Genomic DNA, 17,194 nt, shown 5'->3' on the forward strand with positions numbered 1-17,194 from the left:
AACTCATAAATACTTGTTATTTGTAATATGTCTTGTAAGCACTTCAAAATATATCCTATTAAGGCTATCTGATTCCACTGTTGATATTATTAGGCATCATGCTATGACCCTGCTTTTAATGATAAACAAATGGGTTGAGCAGTGAGGTACAAAAATCAGAGCGAGAAAGCAATTTACCAAACCAAGGTTTCTGTTCGACATTTTTAGTTCATAGCATGAAGTTAATTTAATGGCATCATCTTTGTGAGAAGCAGTCATTTTGTAGTTTTATGTGTTCTCAAGATCCTGGTTTGGTGGCAGATGGAGAGACAGAGGTTTTTCCACTGTGAGATCTCTGAGGCATGTTTAGAGTATAGAGTGTCTGAGAGGAGTGGGGGTATGTGTTTCATCAAAGATGGGATCCTCTTTAGCTGAGAATTCCGAGATTGTAGCAGAGGATATGATGGTGGAAGAAGAGAATTTATGGAAACTACCTGAGTGAAGCTTTAAATATATAACAAGTGTTTCTGATTATAGATGATAAAATAGTGGATTATTATTCTTTCTTTGCCTGAAAGTTTATAGCATTACCACTGTAATAGTTCACTAGTTTAGTTTATTTCTAAGTTTAAAAAGAATGAGGTCTCTGTGAAGATTATCTCGTATTTGTGAGAAAATACAAGTATATAAGGAACCACCTTAAAAGAAGCTAATGTGAAAAAAAAAACCCATAAATCATTAACATAACCTGGTTATCTTATACCACCAAAAATTCAATATGAGCTAATGGTATGACATCAGTGGATAAAATATTAATGTAGTCTTGGTCTGCAATAGTGGAAGTATACTGGTGTGACCATCTCTGAGCTCACTTTTCAGGTATTAACAGAAAATGTATACAGATGCTTAATGTTCATGTGAGGAAGAGAAGACTTAAGTGGGACATTCTAGATGTCTTCCAATATTCAGAATGTTCCCTCATGTAGAAGATGGATGGAGTATACTTGCAGAGCATAACCTTAGCATCAACGAACAGAACTTACCAGGAGACACATGTCAGCCTAGCTAGCTAACAAAAAGAGTGATTTAAAAAGGAAACTGGCTTCTCTTTTTGGTAGCCAATGGCCTATTGAGAAAGAACACACTGAAAGCTCAGATGATCACCTTTCAAAACTATAGAAAAAACAATAGATGGTTTAAGTTCTTTCCAACTTTATGATGTCATGATTCTAGATATTCTCATGGAACATGTTATTAGTTAAAATGTGTAAAGTACTTGCTATCTTCAGTCAATGTCCTAAGGATATGCAGTCATTCATTTACTCAGAAAATATTAACTATAGGTACCAGGCATTGTTAAAGACCCCAATTTTTGCCTTTCTAGAGTGATATTCTAAATAGCAGAAATAAAAACTTTATATAGTAAGTGGAAAAAGTGATACATGTTCAAGTTAAAAATATAACCAGGAAATAGGATGGGGAGTCCTAAGGGAGGATTTGCCATTTTAAATGGGGAAGACTTTGTTGAGAAGATTATATGTGAGTAAAGATTTGAAGGGGGTAAGGAAGCAAACCATAGGAATATCTAAGGGAAGAATGATCCATGCAGAGGGGACAGGAAGTGCAAAGGCCCTAAAGCAAGACTTGCCTTTCGTTCTGAACAACTGGGAGACCTGCGTGGCTGGAGACGAGAGGCACAGGCGAGAGGAATAGGAGTTGAGGTCAGAGAGGTACGAGGGATCAGCTTTTGTAGGGCCATTTAGGTCTTGGTTGAGAATCTGCTTTTTCCTCTGGCCAAGATGGGCAGCCACTGAAGGATTTTGGCAGGGAGTGACGTGATGGTTTACTGTGCGATTTGCAGAGAACAGATTGTAGGGAACGAGGGATACAGTTAAGGAGGCTGTTGCAATAGTCCTGGATCAAGAGGATGGCAGCTGGTCCCAAGATGGTCTCAGTAGAGATGGAAAGAAGTGGTCAGACCCTGCATTTATTTTGACGGTAGAGACAGCAAAATTTGCTGGCAGATTGGATGTAGTGTGAGAAGAAAGAGGGATTAGGATGAAATCAAGGACTTGGACATGAGCACACGGAAGGACTGAATTGGCATGAAATGAGATGGAGAAGACCGTGAGGCTTTGGGTAGGGTGGGAGGGATATCGTCAGCTTTCCAGGAATTACCCCTTTCACCGTCTTAAAACACTTTGAGGCCAGGACACCTAGGTGGCTCAGTTGGTGAAGTGTTGGACTTCGGCTCAGGTCATCATCTCATGGTTAGTGAGTTTGGAACCGCATTGGGCTCTGTGCAGACAGCTCAGAGCCTGGAGCCTGCTTCGGATTCTTTGTCTCCCTCTCTCGCTCTCTGCCCCTCCCCCACTCTCACTCTGTCTCTCCCCTCTCAAAAATAAACATTTTAAAAAAATTTAAAAAACACTTTGAGGCTGTCATCTCCACTCCACAGAAGACAAAACTGAAATAGAGGTTAGGGGGCTGGGCAACATTCGAAGTGAAGCCAAGATCTGAACACAGGTGCCTAACCCAGGACTTGTCCTCTTAACAACTGTATTGTGATATATAATAAACCTGGTTACAACATGGCCCCAGTGAGCAGATGGCATAGGCTTAGTAACATAAACTACTAGTGATTTATAGGAATCTGTGAGGAGGAAACAGAAGTTATAGGAAAGGAAGAGCCTGAAACTCTACCTTCTCTGCACAAACAAGGACTCCTCTCTCACTGCTCATTATTGGGGAAGAAAAGTATTTTGAGTTAAGAGAGTTTTCTCTAGTTAGCTAATTGTTGAAGTTTTTAAAAATCCTAATTTTTCTAATATGGCATTGATTTTGTGTCATTTATCTAAATTGAGCACAGTGGTACTTTCCCCCCATTTAAACGGTTTTGCTTTCATTTTTAATCATTCTGGCTATCAATTTTCATCATGATAAAGGATGTTTAAATTTTGTATTATATACTTAGTCATCTTCCCTTTTTATGAATATTAAAGAATTTGAAAAGTATAGCAAAGTATTAACATAAACAAGGTCACACTAAGAGAAAATCACAGTATTTTAGTACATTTGCTTTTAATAAATTTCCATTTAGTATACTTAGTACTCATATTTATAGATGTTATATATGATGGATATTACACTATATACATAGCTTTGTATTATGCTTTTTCACTAACATAATATGACAGTTTCCTATCCTATTAAATTCTTTGTAAATATAATGTCTATTCATAATTATTTTAAGCATCCCCCTGACCTCTAATTCTGTAGTGTCTTTTTAAAAAGACTTTTCCTGGGGCACCTGGGTGGCTCAGTCGGTTAAGCGTCCGACTCGGGCTCAGGTCATGATCTTGCGGTCCGTGAGTTTGAGCCCCGCGTTGGGCTCTGTGCAGACAGCTCAGAGCCTGGAGACTGTTTCAGTTTCTGTCTCCCTCTCTCTCTCTGCCCCTCCCCTGCTCATGCTCTCTCTCTCTGTACCAGAAATAAACGTTAAAGAAAAAGTTTTAAAGACTTTTCCTAATACTGTTAATATTTCCCAAATACAACCATTGGTGTTTAGAATGAAAACATATTATGGAGATTGTGCAGTCTGTGATATGCCTGTTAGGCTGTTCTCTCTAAAATAGTCACTGGTGAGAGAAAAAGCTTGAACTGATAAAGTCACTTCATTAGAGATCTATGTTCCAAGCTCTTTGAAAATTTGAGTTGTTATCCCTTTTTTTCATATCAGTAAACTTTGTCAGAGACAACTCTTTTAAAAGCAGGCAAAGAAGTGATGTGCCCCATGCCAATATTTGTAATTTTTTTAGTTTCCTTGGAACTTTTATAGGAAACAATAAATATGAGCCTCTCCAAGTAACAATGTGAACTTCAATTTTATTTTAATGATTCTTCTCCATTAAGTGGTGCTTAAATGTTTAATTGTTTTTCAGGGATTAAAAGCTAAGCTATTGGCACAGTCTGTGATGAACAAACGGGGATACAACCGAAAACTGCAAGTTTGGGGATTAAATTTGCTAAATGCTCTGGAAGTATCCTTCTATGTTTTCTTATTTTTAATGAATATATTCTAATATTCATCTCTTTTTATAAACCAACTGTGGGGTGCCTGGGTGGCTCATCTGTTAAGCGTGTGACTTTGGCTCCCCATATCAGGCTCTGAGCTGTCAGCTAACAGCCTGAGGTTGGCTTTTGATTGTGTCTCCCTCTTTCTGCCCCTCACCCGCTGCTCACACTCTGTCTCTCTCTCTCAAAAATAAACAAACATTTAAAAAAAGTTTTAAGAGTTAAAAAAACAACTGCAATAACTTAGTGATCAAACTATGTTGATGGTATGTGCCTACTTTATTTTTTACCTATAAACAAATAAATTTAAATTTCAACAAATTTCATGAAGTATTTGTGGTAGCTTATACTTAGGCTCAAGTTTATAAAATCCAAAAAGTAAGTCTTACCTATTTAACTTGATTAAACAAAGAGGAACATAGTAGCAAACTATGTTTAAGACAAACTTGTATAAGTAGATGACCAATTTTAAAAAATGGAATATAAAAAAATACACCTAACATCAAGATCATGCTGAGTAGAATTCAATCTTTGATAATTTGTATATTTCTTGAATTATAAAATATTTAAATTATAAATATTAACTGCTTTTATAGAATGGATATTTTGAAGTTTACTAAAAAAACAAAACAAGAATATTAGAGTTGGAGGAGCTTATAAACTTAATTTAGTATAACTAGAAGACTAGTTAGTATGAACTTACTTAGAAATAAACTCCAGGTCATCTTATTTCTCATTCATGGATTTTTTTTCTACAATAGCACATTAATCACTCTTCCTTATGAAGTATAGGCCTGTAATATGACTTAATGTTAGGTTAGTAAGCTTATTGTCCAAAGATTCCAAGAGAAGAATGGTATTACCAAGATGGTGACATAGATCCCAATTTTGCTCCACTCACAAGAACAGCTAATAACTGTTCATAGACAAGGCACCACTGAGAAAATCGTAGAACACAGAGGTGAGGCTGAAACAAGCCCCCCACCTCCCACCGGGTACCACAAAGACCAAGACAGACTATATTAGAAGTGTCAGAAAAATGGCTACATGTTGACCACATTGCCCCTCCCTCAAGCCAGCACGGTACCACACTGAGAGGTCTCCCCTGAGCCTATGGTTCTTCCATCAGTGGCGGGGGGGGGGGGGGGGGAACCTAGGGTAGACATTCAGCACCTCCAGCATTTTGGGTCACTTCTTGGGAGCCCCTACTCTGATATCACCCCCATGGTATTGCAGGAAAATCTGTGAGACTTGACCACTAGGAATTTGATTGTAATGGGGATGAGGGGAGGTATTTGCAACAACCAGTTGCCAGATCTTGGCAGACCAAATTCCTACCTGCAGCACCCAAGTAGTAGTCTGAACTAGTGTCTCAGTTCATCTGCAAAGCCAAGATGATAGTGCAGCCTGACCAGGGAATTCAGTAGGGCACAGATCTGCCTGATTTGGTCCTCAGAGTCTTACTGATCCTGAAAATCAGTCCATAACTCCAAAAAAGCCTTCCTGGACTTAAAGCCAGTTCACCAGCTTTGCCCAAGCAGGGAAACTAATTCACAGTCCCTCTCATTGCTGCATATAACTTTCAGCCCACCTGACCAGAGAACCTAACCAGAGAAAATGAGACGCTGTGTAGCCCCTTCAACAGTCCTGTGTACAGGGGCACTTGAACAGAGAGCCTAGCCTGTGGTCTTTCCCATCTGCAGAGCAAAATCAGTGGCCTTTTTTGGCCAAGGAATACAGTGCACAGTCTTCCTGATTTGAGTCCTCAAACAATTAGCTATGCGGGTTATGGCGGCCATTCTGCTGCCCTGCCAGGGCAGAGAAACTAACTCATAGCTGAACCTACTGCTGAGAATATTACACAGTTCTGACATCTAGGAAGACTGAACAGAGAACCCAGGCAACAGTGATGCCCATCCTACAGCCTTGCTTGGGCAGGAAAACAAGTCAGAAGTCCTGTTTAACTATTCTCGACCATTGGTACATACTCCTTACCCCCCATCTCAGAGTTCAGCAGAGGCCTTGCCCCAAAATGGACTCTGATAGTAAGTTCCGTGTACCAGGACATTAGAAGCAGACCTGGCCAGAAACTCAAACTGAACTTATTGGTAAAATACGGTCTCTTCCAAAATGAACCTGTAAAGATGGGAAGAGGAAACTCCTTACTCAAATATACAGATACTAATATAAGGGATTCAGGGATCATGCATAAAAAAATCAAGTAAGGGTGAACTACCAAAGAACACTAATAAAGCTTTAACAACTGACCAAAAGAAATGGAAATCAATGAACTCTAAGACATGGAATTTGGAATAATCATCTTAAAGTTTAATGAATTCTAAAACACAAGATATGCAACTAAATGAAATTAGGAAAGCAGTGCATGAACAAAACAAGAAATTCAGCAAATAGAGGGCATCAAAAAACAAACAGAAATCTTAGAGCTGAAAAATACAATGACTAAACTGAGAAGCTCAATACAGAGATTCAAAAGCAGACCCAATCATGAAGAAGAATGAACCAGTGACCTAGAAGGCAGGACATTTGAAATTGTCCAGTCAGAGGAGCAAAAAGAAAAAAAAAAGTGAGTGAAGAAAGCCTATGGGACTTATAGGACACAACCAAAATAAACAATATCCACGTTGTGGGAAAGCCAGAAGGAGAAAAGAAGGAGCATAAAGTATATTTAAAGTAATAATGGCTGAAAATTTCCCAAGCCTGGGAAGGGAAATGAACATCCAGATCCATGAAGCCTAAAGGGCCACAAATAGGGATATCAAAGACACATAATTAAATTATTAAGTCAAAGAAAAAGAATTTTGAAAGCAGAAAAAAGAAGTGACAAGTTACATACAAGGGAACACCCATGTAACTATGAGCCTATTTTTCAACACAAACTTTTCAGGCCAGGAGAGAATGGGATGATATTCAAAATTCAAAATAGTGAAAGAAAATAACTGTCAAACACGAATTCTGTACCCAGTGGAACTGTCCTTCAGAAGTGTACAGATGAAGAATTTCCCAAATAAACAAACCTGAGGTAGTTTATCACCACTACACCTGTCTTACCAAAAAAAAAAAAAAAAAAAAAAAAAAAAAAAAAAAAATTAAAGGGAATCTTTTGAATGGAAATAATGGATGCTAATTAACATTGTAAAAACGTAAGGAAATAGCATAAAACTCACTGGTAATGCTAAATACATAGTCCAAGTTAAATTCTTTAATATGGTAATAGAGGTGTGTAATTCACTTACAATTCTAGTTTAAAGTTAAAAATGTAATAAAAATAACCATACCTACAATAATCTGCTATAGGATTCACAGTGTGAAATATATAAACTTTAACATCAATAACTTAAAATGTGAGGGAGAGAAGAAGTATAAACTTTAGGAACACTCTCAAGGTTAATTTGCTAACAGTTTAAAATAGGGTGTTATAATTTTTTAAATTTTGTTAAAGTTTATTTTATTTTTTGAGAGACAGAGACAGAGCATGAGCAGGGGAGGGGCAGAGGGAGAGGGAGACACAGAATTTGAAGCAGGCTCAAGGCTCTGAGCTGTTAACATAGAGCCCAATGCGGGGCTTGAACCCACAAATGCGAGATCATGTACTGAGCTGAAGTTGGATGTGCAACTGACTGAGCCACCCAGGCACCCCTATAATATTAAGATATCCTATGTAAGTCTCATGGTATCCACAAGGGGAAAACCTGTAGTGATCATATAAAAGAATATAATAAAGAAATCAAAGAAAACTGACACAAAAAGACATCAACACATGCACAAAATCCACAGCAGGAATAGAGGCAAGAAACAATGTATCTATAAAATAACCAGAAAACAATTTACAAAATGGCAATAGTAAGTTCTTGTCTATCAACAATTACTTTAAACATCAATGGATTAAATTCTCCAATGGAAACACACAGAATGGCTAAATGGATAAAGAAACAAAACAAAAAACAAAGATCCAATGGAATGCTGCCTACAAGAGATTTGCTTTAGCCTTAGATGCACATAGAATGACACTGAATGAATCAAAAATGGTATTTCAAGCAAATGGTAAACAAACAAAGCAAACCAAACAATAACAATAAAAAATAGGGGTAGCTATACTTTTATCAGACAAAATAGACTTTAAACTAAAAATGGTAAAAAGAGACAAAAACCATTGTTATATAATGATAAAGTGATCAATCCATCAAGAAGATATAACAATTGCAAATATTTATGAACCCAACATTTGTGTACCTTAAAGCAACTAAAAGAGCTAAAATGAGAAATCAACAGCAATATGATAATAGTTAAGGATTTTTATACCCCCTCTCAAAAACAGATAGATCACCTATACAGAAAACATAAGGAAACATCAGATTTGAGCAACACTATAAACCAAATGGACATACCATATATATGCAGAACATTCTATCTGACAACAGAAGAATACACATTCTTCTTGAGTGTGCTTAGAACATTTTCTAGGATAGACCATATGTTAGGTCACAAAACAAGTCTTAGAAAACTTAAGAAGTTTGAAATCATACCAAGTTTCTTCACTGACCACAATTGTTTGAAACTAGAAATTAATGACAGGAGAAAAACTGCAACTCATCAATACGTGGAAATTAAACAACAGTTTCTTAAATAATCAACAGATCAAAGAAGAAATTAAATGGAAAAGACAAAGGTGTATTGAGACAAAAATGGGAACACAACATGACAAAACTTATGCAGCAAAAAACAGTTTTAAGAGGAAAGTTCATACCAATGAACACCTACATTAAGAAATAAGAAATTTCTTGGGGCACCTGGGTGGCTCAGTCAGTTGAGCATCTGTTGCTTGATTACAGTTCAGGTCATAATCCCAGGGTCATGGGATTGAGCCCCATGTTGGGCTCCATGTTAGAGTGGATCCTGCTTAAGATTCTCTCTCTCTCTCTCTCTCTCTCTCTGTCCCTCTAACCCACTCACAAAAGCAAGAAACATGAAAGTTCTCAAATAAATAACCTAACTTTATACCTCAAGGAAATAGAATAAACTGAACCCAAAGTTAACAAAAGGAAGGAAATAAAGATTAGAGCAAAAATAAATGAAATAGAGAATAGTAAGACAATAAAAAAAGATTAACAAAGAGCTGATTCTTTAAAAAGATTAACAAAATGTATAAGCTTTTGGCAAGATTAACAAATAAAGACCAAATCAATAAAATCATATGAAAGAGGAGACTTTACAACTGATATCACAGAAATACAAAGGATCATAAATAGGTATTATGAACAGCTATATGTGAACAAAACAGACAACCTACAAGAAACAGGAAAATTCTTAGAAGCATACAACCTATCAAGATTGAATGAGAAGGAAATAGAAAATCTGGCCAGACTAATTACTAGTAAGGAGATTGCATGAGTAATAAAAAAACTTCCAATGAAGAAAAGCCCAGGATCAGATGACTTCACTGGTGAACATTTAACCAAGAATGCCAATCCTTCTCCAATTATTCCAAAAAATCAAAGTGTAATTTTATGAGGCCACTATTACCCTGATACCAAACCAAAAAAGGACACTATAAGAAAACTACAGGCCAATATCTATGATGAATATAGATGCAAAAATTCAATAAAATACTAACAAAATAAATTCAGTAGCATGTGAAAAATATAATGAACTCAGTAGCACAAAAAAAGACCATTCACCATGATCAGTGGGATTTACCCCTGGGCTGCAAGGATGATTTAATACACACAAATCAATAGGATACATCACATTCATAGAATAAAAGAAAAAAATTGTATCATTTCAATATACATAGAAAAAGCATTTAACAAAATTCAATATTTGTTAATGATAAAACACCCAGTTAGGTATAGAATGAATTACCTCAACATAATAAAGATCATATATGATAAACCTACAGCTAACATCACAGTTAATTGTAAAAGGTTGAAAACTTTTCCTCTAAGATCAGGAATAAGACAAGCATGCCCACTCTTACCACTCTTATTCAGCATAGTGTAGAAATCATAGCCAGAGAAATCAGGCAAGAAAACAAGTAAAAGTCATCGGAATCGGAAAAGACAAAGTAAAATGGTCTCTATTTGCAGATGACATAATTTTATATATAGGAAAATCCTAAAGAATCCACCAAAAGCTGTTCATCTAAAAGATAAATTCAGAAAAGTTACAGAATATAAAATTAACATACAAAAAATCAGTAACCTTTCTATATACTAGCAATATTTTTTATTGGAAAATGAAAATGATTCCATCTACAAAATTAAAATAAATAAGTAAATAATGCTTAGGAATAAATTTAACCAGGAGGCAAAAGATCTCTACACTGAAAACTGCAAGGCACTGATTGAAAGAAATTGAAGAAGACACAAATAAATGAAAAGGTATTTGTGTTCATGACTTAGAAAAATATTATTAAAATGTCCATATTACCCAAAGCCATCTATAGACTCAATGCAATTCATATCAAGATTCCAATGACATTTTTTTTACAAAAGTAGAAAGAGAATCCTAAAATTTATATGCAACCACAACAATCCAAATAGCCAAAGCAATCCTGAGAAAGAAGAATAAAGTAGTAGGTATCACATTTTCTGATTTCAAGCTATACTATAAAGCTATAGTAGTCAAAACAACATGGTACTGGCATAAAAAGAGACATACTGTTCAATGGAATAGAATTGAGAGCCCAGAAATAAACCCACTTACATACAGTCAACTAATATTTGATAAGGGATCTTAGAATAGTCAATGGAGAAAAGATAGTCTTTTCAATAAATGGACAGATTGGATATTCACATGCAAAAGAATAAAACTAGACCCCTATTCTTCACCACTCACAAAAATTAACTCAAAACGGATTAAAGACTTAAGTGTAAGACTGGATACTGTAAAATTCCTCAAAGAAAACAGGGAAAAAACTCGTTGACATGGGTCTTACCAATGATTATTTGGATATGACACCTAAAGCCTATTTAACAAAATAAAAAATAAGCAAGTGGGACTACATCAAAAACTTCTGCTCAACAAAATGAAAACACAACCTATCAAATGGGAAAAGAATATTTGCAGGACAACAAAGAGTCCAATTAAAAATAGGCAAAGGACCTGAGTAGAATAACTGGAATATTTTTCCAAAGAAGATATGTGAATGGTTAACAGGTACAAGAAAATCTGCTCAACATCACTAATCATCAGAGAAATGCAAACCAAGGCCACAATGATACAGCACCTTACACTTGTTAGAATGGTTATTATCAAACAAACAAAGGATAACAAATGCAAAAGAGGGTGTGGAGAAAAGGGAACACTTGTGCACTGTTGATGGAGTTGTAATTTGATCCAGCTAGTATTGCAAATGAATGAAGTTCCTCAAAAAATTAAAAATATAACTACCATATATGATGTAGAAATTCTGCTTCTGGATATTTATTGAAAGGAAATGAGAACACTATGTCAAAGATGTATCTGCGCCCCTATGCTCATAGCAGCATTATGTACAATAGCCAAGACATGGAAATAACCTAAGTTTTCATGAATGGATAAAGATGTGATCACACACACAGCCATAAAAAAGAATGAAATCTTGCCATTTGCAACAACACGGACTTTGAGAGCATTATACAAAGAGAAAGACAAATACTGTAGGATCTCATTTACATATGCAAACTAAAAACAAAACAAAGATTTGTGGTTCCAGAGGTGGGGGTTGGAGAAGGGATAAATGGATGAATGTGGTCAAAAGGTACAAACTTCTAGTTATAAGGTAAGTAATTACTAGAGATGTAACGTTTAACATAATGACTATAGTTAATACTGCTGTGTGGTACCTTTGAAAGCTGTTACAAGAATAAATCCTGAGTTCTCACTACAAGGAAAAACTTTCCCCCACCCCTTTCCCCCTATATTTATAGGTCATGGCTGTTAATTTATTGTGGTAATTTCACAATATATGTAAGTCGAATCATTATGCTTTACACCTTATATTTATACAGTACTATATGTTTAATATATCTCAAAACTGGGAAAAAGAATGAGACCAAGAGAAATTTAGAGCTCGTGTTGACGTCATATTCCTTCAGTTTTAAGATGTCTTCGTTGTTTATAAAATTGGTCTAATTAGTTCAGTTAAATAAAAATACAACCACGCAAGTATTATAATGTTACTGAGAGTAGAAATAGTAAAATAAGTATCTTACATTCAAAGATATAATTATATGTATTCTCTTTGCAGTTACTTGTTTGCTTGTGTACATTTAGACTCTGCTCAGACACAATTTAAAAAGATCATCTATTGGGGCGCCTGGGTGGCTCAGTCGGTTAAGTGTTCAACTTCGGCTGAGGTCATGGCCTCACAGCTCATGAGTTCGAGTCTTGTGTTGGGTTCCGTGCTGACAGCTCAGAGCCTAAAGCCTGCTTCAAATTCTGTGTCTCTGTCTCTCTCTGCCCCTTCCCTGCTTGTGCTTGGTTTCTCTCTCTCTCAAAAATAAATAAACACTAAAAAAATTTTTTAAAAAAGATCACCTATTGACTTATTCCAATAGGAATGCTCCCTATTAAGGTGCAAATTCTCTAAATTTGTTGGCAATCCAGTATAGTGACTCTAGTGTCATGAGTCTTCATTTACATGCCCTTCCTTAACAATGTCTGAACAGGTTTACTTGATACTTTTACAAGATCAACAAAAGAATTCTTTGAAACTTAAAATCTACTTTTTAAAATATTCAGTTTATAGTTAACAGAAGCTTAAAGACCATTCTTTCTTTCAGGTTGCTTGCAGCATTTTTCCCAAACTTCAGAAAATTCATGGCACAAGTGTCACTCCTTATGGCTCTTCTACTTTGGACAGTCATGGAGCTAAAGTGTAGAGCTTATATACAATGAAACACATAAAATGGAATTCTAGCAACTGCTATCCTATTGTCTGAATTGGCTCTTTGGTTGAAAACTATCAACCATTTTCTTGCTGCTGGTGAAGTCCCTAGGTGGGCATGCTTAGAATGAGTTTGGTCTATTTTAAATATTTTAAATATTTCTTTTTTCTTAGTTTTGTTTCTGCCTCTGATTCATATGGTCTACTGCTAGATCCTACATCTGATAGCAGTGATTGCTTGCCTGCCATTTGTTCAAAGCTCAGTTTGTAAATGACAGATGCTTTCTGTTCAAACTTCATGAATTCTATCAGTTTTAATTCTACTGCTTCTTCTATCTATTGCTATTGCTCAAATAGATACAAGAGGGAGTTGTAGGAACTACAGTTCTCTTGTGTGACTCCTTCCAAATGCTCTTAAGTAACAAGAATGGCTCAAATACTCTGAATGAGTTTTGGCAGGAAATATAATATTGCCTGTACTGAGAGATGCTGGGAGACATTCATTACAGAAATTCTTTCTAAATCTGTTTCCTTCATTGTTGTTGACTATCTTTTACTTCAAACCAATATAAACAAAAAGAAACATGCAAAAAAAAAAACCCCAAACAAAACAGAACAAACCTGTTGCCCTGTGTTCCTGTATTTGCAAAAGGTTGTGGATTAGAATTTTGCTTATAAGAACATGTGGATTACACTGGGATCTCAAAAATCGCTTTCTTTAGGCTGTTTACAACCCATGCAGAGAAAAGACTGGTCATAAGAAAGAGGTGATTCCAAATCTTTGAAAGATGAAACAAGAATCAGTTAGTACAGGAATATTAGGTGGTTCCAAATATTAGGTTGTTTCTTGAGCTGAATAAATTCCAATAAAGAAAATAAAACAGTTAGCAGCAGCCTTTTCCAGAGTCAAGGAATAAAAATAATCCACAGACAGGATTTTCCTAATCTCAAGTTACTTCAATTTTTTAATATTTGCTGTTTGTCACTCTTAGAGTCCAGTACTGAAAGTGAGACACATAATGAGGAAATTGCAAATGAACATGAATAGGATATAATTAACCATACCTATTTTGATCATTTGCTCTCCTTATGGACTCATGTGTCTATGACTATTTGCGTTTTATACACTTATGGAAAAAAAAGAGGTGCAGTGAGGGAAGAGAGAAAGATACTAATACATGACTCTAATTCATATAGATATGTTCAAAACAGGATAGTTTTAACAGCTGAATTCCATCAAACAAAAAGTTCTATCACTTTGTAAAGAATTCCATGACTTCCAGTTACTTTGACATCTGAACAAGATTAAGTAAAACCATTCAGTAAAGTTCACCCAGTTTTCATTGCTACATCAGAGACCTGTGCCACCATTGTTCCAAGTGCTACTCTATCCTCTCCAGGGTTTCTGGAAAAGCCCAGTTAAGAGATTTGTAAGAAATTTCTTCCATTAGGCAGAGTTCCCCCTCAGCATTTAAGAGAGAATATTTTCTTTCAAGTAGCTTTTCTTCATGAACTATTGAGATATTGTGTCACATTTGCTGTTAGGTTTCAGTGCCCACTCTGAAGGGCACTGAATACTTCTCCTTGTCCTAGCAATGAAATCATCCTGGGATTATTACCAGAACAGTAGATGTTACTGCAGAAATGTAAAGTGAAAGATGAACAAATGCTGAGATTTTTGCATGTTGAAATAGATTTTTGAAGTTCAAGACAAGGTGATAATATTAAGGAATTTTGAATCACAAGAGCTGTGTTTTGTATTTTTCAGAAGGAGAAACTGGAAAGTTCAAAGCATAAAGTCCATGCCCCCCCCAAAATGGTTTTCTCCCTCAATCTTTTTAATTTTTAATATTTATTAATTTTTTGAGAGAGAGACAGAGCACAAGCAAGGGAGGGGCAGAGTGGGAGTGGTGGAGGGGAATACAGAGAATCCAAATCAGGCTCCAGGCTCTGAGCTGTCAGCACAGAACCTGACATGGGGCTCAAACCTATGAACCTTGAGATCACTACCTGAGCTGAAGTTGGATGCTTAATTGACTGAACCACCCACATGCCCAATCTTTCTTTTTTAAATATGGAATGTTTCATGAATTTGTGTGTCATACTTGCATAGGGGCCATGGTTATCTCTGTATCATTCCAATTTTAGTTTATGTGCTGCTGAAATGAGCACCCATTTTTCTCAATCTTGATCAAGACTTTCAAGTTGGACTCAGGAAGATAATAGGATAAGAGAAACAAAGTACATCAGAGTGAGTCCTGGGTGGGTGTCTAAGCTACAAATTGGATGTTATGTCCTCTCTGTGATTATTTCCAAGTGGAGGCATATGATAGAACTTCTTATATCTTCCACTTAAGTTTGTCATTCAGAACACAATGTGGAGCCCAAGGAAGCTGGCAAAAATTGCGACTGTCCAGTGCCACATCAACTTAGTGCAGTAGCAGTGGAGCAGAAATGGTAGTGGGATGGGACTAGGCAGATCACACTTGAGATAGCTCTCAAGACCTTTTCCTATGGCCCTTAAAAGATTCAGGGAAAGTAGAATGATATCTCATGGCTCAAGAATGTCAAAGAAGTATAGCAGATCAGAAAATGTTTCTCTATTTGGAGAGGGGAACATAGACAGTGAAACAAAAGCTAGGACCAATGGGATAGTGGATCTCCGTGGATGCCAGCATGGGAGCATGAAATGCTAGGGACCAAGGAGGCTGAAAGTGTCAGCAAGTGACCAGATTCTTCCAATAATCAACTTTGCCCTGCTCCACACACACCACCACCACCACCACCACCACCACCACCACCACCAGGACTCACTAATCCCTACAAACTTAGGTAAGAATCCAGAAACCTGGGAGAGGAAGACAGGGAAAGAAAAGTCTTAGAGGGCTAGCTTAAATTTGAAATTACTAATGTTAGAATTGATTAAAATCAGGTAGGATAGGGATCTGAGTTTATTTATAAAAAACGGAGGCATATTATCTTTGCATATCTGAATAATAGGACCTGATAATTTATACTTGCTATGTATACTTGATTTCTTCCTATTTCTGTTACAGAATCTTGATTAGAAACCTTAAGATATAGACTTCTTTTTTTAAGTTTATTTTCAGAGAAGAGAGAGAATACACATGAGCAGGGGAGGGGCAGAGGGGGAGAGAGAGAGAAAGAGAGAGAGGAAGAGAGAGGGAGACAGAGAGGAGGAGAGAGATCCCAAGCAGTCTCCATACTATCAGTGCAGACCCTGACGTGGGGCTTGAACTCATGAACCGTGAGGTCATGATCTGAGCTGAAATCAAGAGTTGGCCACAACTGACTAAGCCACCCAGTTGCCCCGAGAATTATTTCTTAAAGATTCATTTCTTAAACTAGGTGTAAAGCAGAATTGTTTACCATGAAAAGTCACTCAAGAAATCCCTTAGGCCAAGCATACAGTGCAATATACTATATATTTACTCAATTCATCCCACACAGGCAGTTTTTCCTCCAGGGATCAAGAATAGCTCTTTTTTCAGGTGACACCAGATTAAGTTGTGTGCTTTGTGTCTTGAGATACTTAGATTGCAAGAAACTCCCAAAATGAGAGACTCATGGGATTGGACATCAGGTGAGGGCGGATTCATTCTTTGCACCTGCCACTCTGAGGCATTGGATCATCCAGCACAAAGAGGTCAGCTTTTCCCACATTGTTTAATTCTCTCCCCTACACATATGCTCTCAGTCTCTCTCTACACTTATTCTTGTGTATTTGAGTAAAGTGTATATGGGCAATTGGACTCTTGTGTTCATTCTTGAAGTTTTGATTTGGACATTATGGTTCTGGGCAGATGGTCTTTGTAAGCAGCCTACCTGGCTTGACAATTTTGGGTTGGATCCAATATCATTTAAACTCAGCCTTTTTCCTTCCAATGCTAAGTATCTGTTCTCTTACAGTGTTAAAATGTGCTTCTTTCTTCACCCAATACACAAACGTTTTGATAATATTTGCTAACATTTTCAAAACTGCACCTGACTTAACTGCCTATTTGGAAAGGGCAAACTTGAAAGATACTTTTAACTTGAGTTATTTTTTTAATATGAAAATTTATTGCCAAATTGGTTTCCATACAACACCCAGTGCTCATCCCAACATCCCAACAGATGCGCTCCTCAATACCCATCTCCCACCCCCCATCAACCCTCAGTTGGTTCTCAGTTTTTAAGAGTCTCTTATGTTTTGCCTGCCTCCCTTTTTTTTTTTCCTTCCCCTCCACCATA

General features: G+C 36.6%; 1 non-coding gene across 1 annotated transcript; it reads right to left on the reverse strand.

Moving 5' to 3' along the window:
- Nucleotides 1-15,008: 15,008 nt before the first annotated feature.
- On the reverse strand, nt 15,009-15,112 carry LOC132664919 (U6 spliceosomal RNA). The gene has a single exon (XR_009603911.1). It is a non-coding gene; the product is annotated as a U6 spliceosomal RNA (small nuclear RNA).
- Between the last annotated feature and the right edge of the window lie 2,082 nt (nt 15,113-17,194).

The sequence above is a fragment of the Panthera onca genome, chromosome F2 (assembly GCF_046562875.1).
Source record: "Panthera onca isolate mPanOnc1 chromosome F2, mPanOnc1 haplotype 2, whole genome shotgun sequence".
NCBI classification, from domain to species: domain Eukaryota; kingdom Metazoa; phylum Chordata; class Mammalia; order Carnivora; family Felidae; genus Panthera; species Panthera onca.